Source organism: Gigantopelta aegis, chromosome 14, assembly GCF_016097555.1.
Source record: "Gigantopelta aegis isolate Gae_Host chromosome 14, Gae_host_genome, whole genome shotgun sequence".
Taxonomy (NCBI): Eukaryota; Metazoa; Mollusca; class Gastropoda; order Neomphalida; family Peltospiridae; genus Gigantopelta; species Gigantopelta aegis.
In genome coordinates this window covers 30888260-30899279 of record NC_054712.1, presented here as the reverse complement: position 1 = coordinate 30899279, position 11020 = coordinate 30888260, and the positions used below count along the sequence as shown (strand labels likewise).

At 41.3% G+C, this 11020-nt stretch overlaps 1 pseudogene; it reads right to left on the bottom strand.

The window, feature by feature from the left end:
• Window positions 1–10359: 10359 nt before the first annotated feature.
• Window positions 10360–10483, bottom strand: LOC121389577 (annotated as a pseudogene).
• Window positions 10484–11020: the final 537 nt, after the last annotated feature.

Here is an 11020-nt window from a genome sequence, read left to right as displayed (position 1 = left end):
TTCTATATGCATTTAATTTGAAACTCGGACCTAAAAGTTGTTTGAAAATTGGTTCTACATCATTAATGAATTGTTTTGTCTTCCGGCAGTGAAAAAATGCATGCAAGACTGAGTCCACGTTATTGCATAAAATAGCTACACATTGGCGTAGGCTCAATCTTCCAATCGCATAGATTTTTACCTACCGCAATGACGTGATGAAATAGTTTAAAAATTATATCATAATCGGTGTGTTCAATTACCCCACAATTTAGAGTTTTCGAGATTTCCTCCCAGTTTATATGTTCGCTGAAGACTTTCTCCCATTTGGCCTGACATAATGCGTCTTTTCGAGTTTTGTTTAGCAGGACTGTGTACACGTCTTTCGATGTCATTGTCAGTACGTCTTTGCGCGTGCCATTAACGTCGACCGTGAAGACGGCGTCTATTTCACCATCAAAAGGGTCTTTTTCTTTCAACGTCCTTGACCAATGTCGCGGAAAGTTGTCTCGTATGTCTGCATATTGGCGGTAGAAAGCCGCGTTGGTTGAACAACCAGCAAAGTCCACAAAGTCCTTGTTCGTCATGTCCCAAATGTCTCTGACTAAATTTAGTTGTTCGCTACAAATCTTTTTGTGTTGTGAAGTGTAGTTTAGGGCTGGATTGTCGTGCAGCGGTTCGTACATAATTTGTAGACCGCTCTCTGTTTCGCGTGTTACGTTCAAGTCTGTCCATGCTTTTTTTTTTTTTTTTTTTTTTTTTTTTTTACACGTTTCAGGTAACTCCCGAACATGTCGGGTACCCCATTTATTTTGAAAAAGCCTACCTATTTACATTAAACCAGGTCTCCTTGAAGTGTTAATAAAAATATACATGAAAGAATAAGTGCTTGTATTAATTATGTATATACATTTTAGTTAGTGCATGTGTTTGTTCTTGTAATCTTTAATTTGTTTAGTGTATAGCCTAGTGATGTGTATCTACAAAAGTCATACCTGGTTATCGGACCTGGCCCCCAAAGCTACAAGCCGGGGGGTCCGGATCTATTTTACTACATTTTTGTGCATTTGCCAATTATTCTCATAACTGATATGTAATGTCGAAGGCGTCATTGCACTTAGCAATGACCCCTCCGAGACACCAGTGTTTCAGGAATGTTTCTTTTCTGTTTGGCCGCTCTAAGGCGGCGAAATACTCAGCTTCAACCCTTGAATAAATTAAGTGCTTAAACATTGCCATTTCATTACATGGCTTATCTCCCTCTAACAATTTACGTGTTGTCCAAATTACCCTTATAACTTTACTCCACAGAAAGATTCCTAGTTTCGATGCATTGTCTCCAGGCTTATGTTTTATGCCAAAAATCATGGCGTACGGGTTCAACCGGAAATTATTGCCCAAAATTTTCCTAAAGATCGGTTGTAATTGTTTAATAAATATTTTTGTTTTCTTACAGTGAAAAAAGGCGTGCAAGACTGAGTCCACTTCGTTACACACAAGGCATTCCGGAGTGGGCTCAATCTTCCAATCGTATAGATATTTTCTCACTGCAATTACGTTTCTTATCATTTTATAAATTAAATCATAATCTGGATTTTCGATGTAACCGGAATTTAGTGTTTTCCAAATGTTTTGCCAATTTATGGTTCCATTAAAAACTGTTTCCCACCTGGTCTTAAACGATGCATCTTTGTAAGTTCTAGATAACAAGGCTGTGTAAATGTCTTTTGTCTTCGCATCTGTTACGTCCTTTTTCGTATCACCTACGTTGATCCGAAAGATGGCGTCTAAGTCACCATCATATGGGGCTTCGTTCCGTAAAGTCCATAGTAACGTCAACGGGAAATTGTCTTGTATGTCTTTTAGTTGGCGATAAAATGCCGCACTAGTTGAACAACCAGTGAAGTCCAGAAAGTCGTTCGTACCCAAGTCCCAAATGTCTTTGACTAAATTTAGTCCTTCGCTACGTAGATTATTGTGTAATTTCTTAGATATAGTTGGGTTGTCGTGTAACGGTTCATATATGATTTGCTGATAACTGTCGGTGTCCCTTGTCAGGTCAAGGTCATTCCATATTAATAAAATTTCCCTGTAGATACTCGGCATTGAGACGAAATTTACTTTATTATTTATGATTTTACATTTTAATATATGTCTTTCAATGTTTAAGTTTTTGTAAAGGCCTAAAAAGTGATCAGCTAAAGCTTTCCAATTTCCCTCCCCCTCTAAACTTAAAAGTCTACTTACAAATTTAATGCGTTGCGCTTTAATTTTCAGCCGAATATTTAGTACCCCCAACCCACCTAATTCCTTAGGTAGTTGAATTTGTTCCTTTGCTATAAAATGTTTTCTATAACTCCAAATAAAATCAAAAATCATTTTATCAATTTGTTTGGCATATTTTTCCGGACGTTCCAAAACGTTAGATAAGTACCAAATGCCACTCGTTGCAAGGGAGTTTACTGCAACTACTTTACCATGTAAAGTTAAATTTCGATTACTCCAAATGTTTAAGATAGTTTTAATTTTTTGAATTTTAGGTTCCCAGTTATCAGCTGAGACGTCAACATTTCCAAAATGAAAGCCCAAAATTTTAACTTTTTCATTAGTCCATCTTATATCAAGCGGAGTGTCCTTCTCATACCTAAGTTTACCCATTAGGAAACCAATAGTTTTCTGAAGATTGACTTTAGCTCCTGATGCACGTTCATAAATATTAAGGATTTTGAATAGTTGCTCTGCAGAGTCAAAGTCAGCTAAGGTTGCGTTACCGTCATCCGAATACCCTACCCACTTACTAACGAAGCCATCAGGTAAAGTGATCCCAATAATTTTTGAGTCCTCCCGAACAGCTTCGGCCAAAGTTTCCGCCACCATGATATATAAAACTGTGCTGATCGGGCATCCCTGTCTAATACCCCTGGAGAGATTAAAATAATTGGAAACGTATCCATTTACTTTAACGGCGGATTGTATATCTGTATAACAAGTTTTTATCATTTTAATAAAGTTAGGTCCGAAATTGAATCTTTTAAGTACTTTAAATAAGAAATCCCACTCCACCCTATCGTAAGCTTTTGTTTGATCTAAGGATAAAATTAATCCCGGTAATTCATTACGATTAACCCCTGCGCGTGCTGTAACTTCACCGTGGTGCAGGGGTGTAACATTCTCTTTGAGAATGGCCAATACAGCACAAATTGAACTTTAGGTAAAAATTCGGTGTCCGTAAAATTCTGTGATATTTGTATTTGTATTTTTGCACAGTTCTTTACACTGTTTTTGTTTAAACCTTGAATTTTTATATTGATGTTGATCATCACTTTATTTATTTGCATTACCATAGTTTGACACCCAATAGCCGATGTATTTTTCGTGCTGGGGTGTCGTTAAACATTCATTCATTCATTCATTCATTCATTACGATTAACGTATTCTATTAGGTCTCTTATCAATGACGCTCCGTCATGTATTGATCTGCCTTTCACTGAACATTTCTGGTTGGGGTGTATTATTTTTGGTAAAATATCTCTAATTCTACTAGCCAAAATTTTTGTAATCACAATTAAGTAAAGAAATGGGTCGCCAGTTTTTCAGAAGTTGTTTTTCGTTGCCTTTCCAAATTAAAACAATGACACCACGGCGCATGGTAAAAGTTAATTTTTCTTGTCTAAAGGCATCATTAATTACTTCTACCAGATCAGTACCGATTAAGCCTAAAAAGTTCCGGTAGAATTCGGCAGTCAATCCATCATATCCAGGCGATTTATCATTGGCAAAGGAGCTAATAGCTGATGAAACTTCGTCAAGAGTTATCTCCCCTTCACAGGCGTCTCGGTCTTCGTCGTCTAAAGTCTTTGTCATTTTATTTAAAAGAAAATCTTGAGCCGAAACGTCAGTCTTTTCCGATGTATATAAAGTTTTATAAAAGTTTGCGGTTTCTTTTAGAATTTCATTTGGTGTTTCAATTACTTTGCCATCATCAGTTATTAAAGAATTCATAAATTTTTTGTTGGCTTTTTGTTTTTCTAAGTTTACAAAATAAGACGTGCATCTTTCACCTTGTTCAATTTCGTCTACTTTAGCCCTAATTCTAGCACCCTGTAATTGTAATTGTTCATAACTTTTAATTTTATTCTGTACATTAATTAATTCTGAGTAATCATCTAACTGTCCACGTTCGTCAAGTTGCGTCAAGAAAATTTCATCTTGTTTTAAGTTATATATATAAGTTCTTTCCGTCCTACGTTTTTGTTTACAATAATCAGTTGTTAAATTCTTTATTTTAGTTTTACCCATATCCCACCATAATAATAGGTCAGAGTAATTTCCCTTTTTTGTTTTCCAAGTTACCCAAAAATAATTTATTAAGTTTACATCTTTTAAAACACTATGGGCAACGGGCAACGGGCAACGGGTAACTATATTTACGTGCCCCTATCCACAAGGGTTCAGGCACGCCCACTACGGGATTAGCCTCTGACTTCGCCAGTGACTGACTCCGGAGCAGGGGGGGGGGGGGGGTAAGTTTGAGGTGGGCGGGATTTGGAAAAAAGCCATTTAGTGAGCGCGGACCAAATAGCAGACACTTCATAAACTTGAAGTAACACCGAGTGGGAGCCGTGTTCTGATTGGCTGAATTTCGATTCCTCGGTGAAGCCTGTTTTTTACCTAAGTCTACAAAGAGTACTGCATACCGATACATGTCTGGACTCTAAAATTTTAGCCAAAAATGGTTAAGACTGCTCGGCCGAAAAGTTTTAAGGTGATTTTGAGCATTGAACGGGCGCCAAAATAAAATGCGTTAGACTATTTATAAAAAAATAAACATAAGAATTTAGAACTGCTTTGAAAACGTTTAAAGTCTAACTAGCCCAAAAAAGGAGGTTACTCACGGAGGAAAGGAGGTTGGCGTCTAGGGGGATCCGATGAATCCGGTGATCTCAAGCTGCGGGAGGAACTGCCGGTAGTCGGAGTCTGCTAACTCCTTGGCGATGGAACGGTAATGAGTCCCCGCGATGGTTTTAAGAACACGATGTAGTGTCGGGTTGTCCATCTCCAAGAATAGCACACCTTGGCTGAATATTCCGCTCCGGCAGATGGTGACGCAAACTGCGTCGTGTCCCTCCCGCGTCTTGAGTCGATGTACAGCGAACTCCCCCTCGTCTGGATTGTCTGGCAATGGATTATAAGAAAGGGCCTTGGGTCTGCTCATGAGTAGACGTTCCTCCCGGATGTTGTTCTTAACCAGTTGTTGGTAACGCTGGGGGAGACGGCTGGCCTGCAGTGACCACTGCTCCACTGGTTGTTCGTGTGTCTCCGGCGGTTGAGAGGGGCGGCTCGGCTTGGCTGGTATGGCACTCGGGGGAGTGGTCGCCTTCCTCTTGACAACGGCCACCTTCCGGGCCTGCGCCTCAACGGGTGTCGCCAGTATAATCGGCGACAAGTCCGAAAGCGCTTCCGTAGGAATTGGTGCAGGTGGCTGGTTGTACGGTGTGACGCAGATTTCCGTGTCAAACTCCGTCTCCGGCTCTTCCGTTGGCATAGAAGCTTGAACATCCGGGGCCGGAACCTCTTCTGCTCTTGTCTTCTTGCTCGGGTGAGCGGTGTTTGGCGGTCGAACAGAAGGAGTCGCCGCCGGCGGTTTAGCCACCGGTTTTGACCCCCCCTGCGCCGCCGCTGGCACACGTCTCCTCTTCCTCCATCTTCCTTTCTTTTGAATCCGGTCTCCGTACACCAAGGTCACGGTTGCCCGTGACCCGGTGTACGTGACTCGATACTCCAACAGCATTCCATACGTCTTCATCAGTTCCCCCAGGTGGGGGGGGGGGGGGGGGGGGGGGCAGATCGAGAGAACAAGGACTAACGTCCGTCTTCATCGTGAGAAATATTGGAAATCCAAGAATCGAATGTAAAACACTATTGTTAAGAGCCCACAGTCCCGGTCCTTTATTGTTTTTGTCGAAAGTAAAGTCAGCCCACACAAGCTTGTGATCAGTATAAAGACACTGCGTCACTCCAGCTTCTTTCAGGCCAGTAAGAAACTGCCCTGAGATTAGAATGCGATCAGTGCGAGAGTATGTTTTGTATGCTTTACTATGGTATGTGTATGAGGTCCTATCTGGGTATATATATCTGTATGCATCATGTAGTGAGTGCTCAGTCATGATATTATTTAGTTGTGTAACCCCTACAGTGCCCCTGAGCTCCTGCTTCTTGGAGCCTGTCCGGTCTAACGTAACGTCGTCTATACAATTAAAGTCGCCGCAGAGAACACGGCTTGTCACGGTTCGTCGGTCATCTGTCAAAATAAAGTAATTAACACAGCTTGCAATGAACTCAGCCCTATGGCATGGGTTCACCGGGACATACATATTAATTATGTTGAATGTTTGACAATTAAATTGGCACAATAAACTTAAAACTCGCCCTTCTGTATCTTTATGTATTTTAGTTCTTAGAACTTAAATCTAAACCCTCTTTGAATAAAATTGCAACCCCCCATTTACGCCCGTTTTCGTATGAATTTGCAAAGTATTTACCTTTAAAATCTTTGAAGAAATATTCTAAATTATCGTTACTATTAAAATGTGTTTCCTGTAAGCAAAGTATATCTAAATTATTTTTAGTAAATAGATCAAAGCAAAGAGAGCGTTTTGTGGCGGTTGCCACAAAACCGTTAACATTTAGTGTGCCAATTTTCATTATAGTGTGTAGTGCGATATAAACAAAATATATACAATATTGTGCAGTAACAGCAGTAATAATAATACTCGCACAAAGGAAAAGGGAAAACAAGGAAAGGAATGTCCAAGGGCGGGTCCAGTCCGTTATCAAGAAAAACACACGTAATATTAATATCACAAAATTCCATCTCAAAATTCAGGGGCGGATCCGTCATCGTTACTGTAAAAACACAAAGAAGAATAACTACATAAAAACAAAAAATCACAGTTCTCCAATGAGAGGTGAGAATAGTCCAGGGGCAGGTCCAGTCCAAATCCATAGAAAACACACGCGAGGTTTGAATCGTAAGAAAAATCTCGTAGTCCAGGGGCAAATCCATAATCGTCAACACACACAGAAAAACTAGAACCCTAACAAAGGGCTCAGCTTGACTTCAAGCTCTTTCTTACATGGCTAGCGATGCGAAAAGGAATTCCTGAATGTTTTGCTGTGAAGACGGCGGATTCGGTGGTTGGGGGTGTGTCTTCAGATGAAGACACCCCCTTCCTCTTACCAGGGGTAGCTTCTTCCTCTTCTTGGGCTGCCGCTGCTTCTTTTGCTGCCTTTTCCTTCTTCTTCCTAGCCTTCTTCTCTTTCTTAGTCAGGGCTTCCTCCATCTCTTGAGTTTCCACGTCCTCGAAGGAGCTTTCGGGTGAGAAACTCAGGGCCGGTGGTGGGGGCGGGAAATCAGGTTCTTCCCTGATAACTTCAGGTAACGCTAGGTCACCTAAGGACAGTTCAGGGGTCGTGGGTTGTGGTAGGAGAACCTGTGGGGGTGGAACTGGTTCCACTAACCTGTTAGCGAAGGTCTTTTCCACGTCGCATTCCTCCTCTAATCCGGGGCACTCTCTACTCTCGTGACCCTCTTTCCCGCACTTAAAACATGTTCTCGGTTGGTCTCGGTAACGTACCGATATCTTTATGTTGGACTGTCTTTCAGTGAACTGTTGAGGGATGTCCCTCTCAAGCTTCACTTTCATGGTCCTGTCGCCAGTCTTGATTTTTGTATTCCTCCACGTGGCATGAAAGGGACCAGCCACAACTTCTCCGAAGTTACCGTCGAATAGAGACCGTAGAGTTGCGTCCCCGAAACTCAACGGAAGTCCACGAATCCGTATCCACGTACCTCCCGGGAATCTGGGCGTTAAACTCACCGCTCTGTTCCGGATCCGCAGTCCATTGGCCTCCAATTGCGTCGCGATATCCTCTCCTTTTACAACAATCTCCCACATGTCACGACCCTTGGGGAGAACTGCCTCGATATGGTCAGCAATTTTCGACAGGTTGCCGCAGATTTCTTCTCCAGTCACTTGAGGGCCGAAGCTCAAGGTCTCGGCAAACAGAGAGACGAACATGATGGTGAACACAAAGAAAGCTAATAAAAAAGATATAAGGAGAAGTTAACTCCTCAGCCTTGACTTGGTGGGGGACTAACAAAAGTTGCCTCCCGTACCAGGTAAGTATGCTTGGTCTTGGCAGAAGGCTCATTTGAGTGGTCGCTTTGAGCCACCAAGAGACGGTGTCTCTTTCTTCGCACTAGTTGGTGCCGTAAATTCTAGACAGACGGGTTGTCAATCATCCCAGTGAAGCACTTTCCCTCATTGCGATCTTTGCAAATAAAAGTGGTACATTTTTGTGGTGAACCTTTTTGTGATTTTCGCTTTCTATCCTTCTAAGACCAGCCATGACTAAACAAATCCATTACTGAATTTGGTCTACATGCAGCGTATATATAAGACTTTTATGTATATTGAATGCTTAGCTATGGTTTAAAGTAGGGTCAATGAAATACAAACATTGCCACAGAGAATAATACTCATGATATACAAACACCGTCTATCTGATGTGAAATGACCATGTGTATACGGATGTTGCTAAACTCTAAAAACACAGTCACTCATAAACACAGTATCTTTAATTTGTTAATTCTAAATAGTGATTACAACAAACTTCTCATAGTTGCCTGTGTGGAACCGGTAGATATAAAATACGTTTTTAAATAGGTAGTCTAACGGCGACCAAATCATTGATATAAAAACAAAACATTGTCAATCTGAAGTGAAACAGTTTGAACGGAGATATTCGCAGTGGAAAATCCACCAAGCACTGGTCTTTACATTTATTAATTGCATTTACCAGATTACAATGCAGCGCTCGCTGACAGTTTAAATGAAATCAGCTCATTACACAAGTGATGTTGCACTGCAGCTAGCTTGCCTGAGCAGATTGGAGGGGTACCAGGGTAACGCAGTCAGGGGTGTACAGGAATACATTAACATAACCCAATAAAGAGTTTTGCAAGTCAAATGGTTTGTCTGAACTATTTCAACGTCTGTCTTATGGGAGTGGAAGCGCGATAAGAACTAACGAGAAAAATGAATAAAAAAAACATCTGAATAATTAAATGAAAACATGTTTACGAAAACTATTTTTACAGTGTCTATGCGGGGTTAGACTTGTCTTGGACCCTGGACACACCAAGTCTCGTAGCTCGCCCTGGCCCACATTTGGGGCGAGGGTGGGGTGGTGCCCTGGGTCTCTGTGTTGATGTTGTGGGAGGGACCACCTAGGTAAGTCTCCCGTACAGGTAGCACTGCTTGAACGTCAGACAAATTTGAGTGAGTCGCTGGTGAGACACCATAGAGACGGTGTCACGATGCAATTACACACATGAAAGGAGTGAACGTAAATAACACCCGTCTACACAGACGGGTGGCAAACAAGCAAAACAAATAAGGCTCATTAGCCGTTTCAGTCACAGGGGGGGTATTTTGATTCCAAACTGGTTGAACAGTTCGCTTTACTTATAAAGTACACAAGCAAGTCAAAATAGGGTACAAGCACAAAACATTGTCACATATACACGAACACGCTGACAGAACGCACAAATCCTAATGATTAAAACAGAAAGACGCACATAGAAACACAAAAACATCGCCACACGAATAATACTTGAAAAGCAACGTATGAGCAATTTATGACACAAGACGCACGAATACTACAAACAAGCACAAACAAATAAGGCTTGTCAATCTACGTAATTCAGTCACAGGGGGGTGTGGGTGGTCAACAAATTTAACACGTTCCACACCTGTATAACGTACATAGAACATACGCATAAATTTAGGGTACAAACACCAAACATGGTTTTAAATACACACAAGCGAAATATGTTTAGAACAGCACAGATCCTTTCATTGACACAGAAACACGCACATAGAAACACAAAGGCTCATGGGGCGGGAAAACACCTGCAGAACACAACTGACAGAATAAATGAATAACACAAGACACACAAGTACAAACATGCACAAACAAAAAAGGCTTTTAGCCGTTGATCTTCGGGGGGGGGGGGGGTAGTCAATATTAATGAAACAGTGACACAGAATATGTAACGCACATAAAACACACATAAATTGGGTACAAGTTAAATATGGTTTTTGAACTATTTCACAGAAAACGATTTTAGAACGCAAGCGCGATCCCAGACTAAACGACAGAAACACGACTAGAAACACAGAAGCTCAAACAACACACGAAAGCATTGAGAGCACTGAACACTATTTGTTACTTTTGACAGAGAACACAACACACAATCGAACGCGAAAACAAACAATAATTTTTGCCTGGCCGCAGAACAAAGGGGTTTCCGTGGGCGGGTCGAGTCGCCCACATTTGGGGCGATCGCAGGGGTCAGCCCATCCGAGGTGCAATGGTTAGGCCTCGCCCTGGGAGGACCACCTAGCGGATCAGGGTGCCTCCCGTACCAGGTTTTTTTTTTTTTTTTTTTTTTTTTTTTTTTTTTTTTTTTTTTTCAAGCAGTCCCGAACAAGTCGGGTGCCCCATTTATTAACGTATGCCTACCTATATACAATTGAACCGGGTCTCCTTGACTGAGTAAAATAGTAATGTACAAATAAAAATGTTGCATTTAACTGGTGTGCATGGATAGTGTTGATAAAAGATATTGATCGTTGTTAAAAAAATAAAATTGATTCTACCCGGTTCTGCGGGCCAGGACTCCAATACAACAAGCAAGGAGTTGCAGGCCGTTTTCGTTTACTACATGATTTACATATTCCTGACACTGGTTCGTCAGCTTAGAGGAAAGAGAGAGTGTTTATGACTGCCGAATGACAGACAGATAGACGGACAGACAGACAGACGGTTGAAGATAGAAATACATATATGTGTAGTGTTGAACCAATGTTGGAAAACCTAAATGGACAATTGTTTTATAGTTTGTATACAATGTCGAAGGCGTCAGTGCACGAGGCAATGACTCCTTCGACGCACCACTGCTTTAGAAACTTTT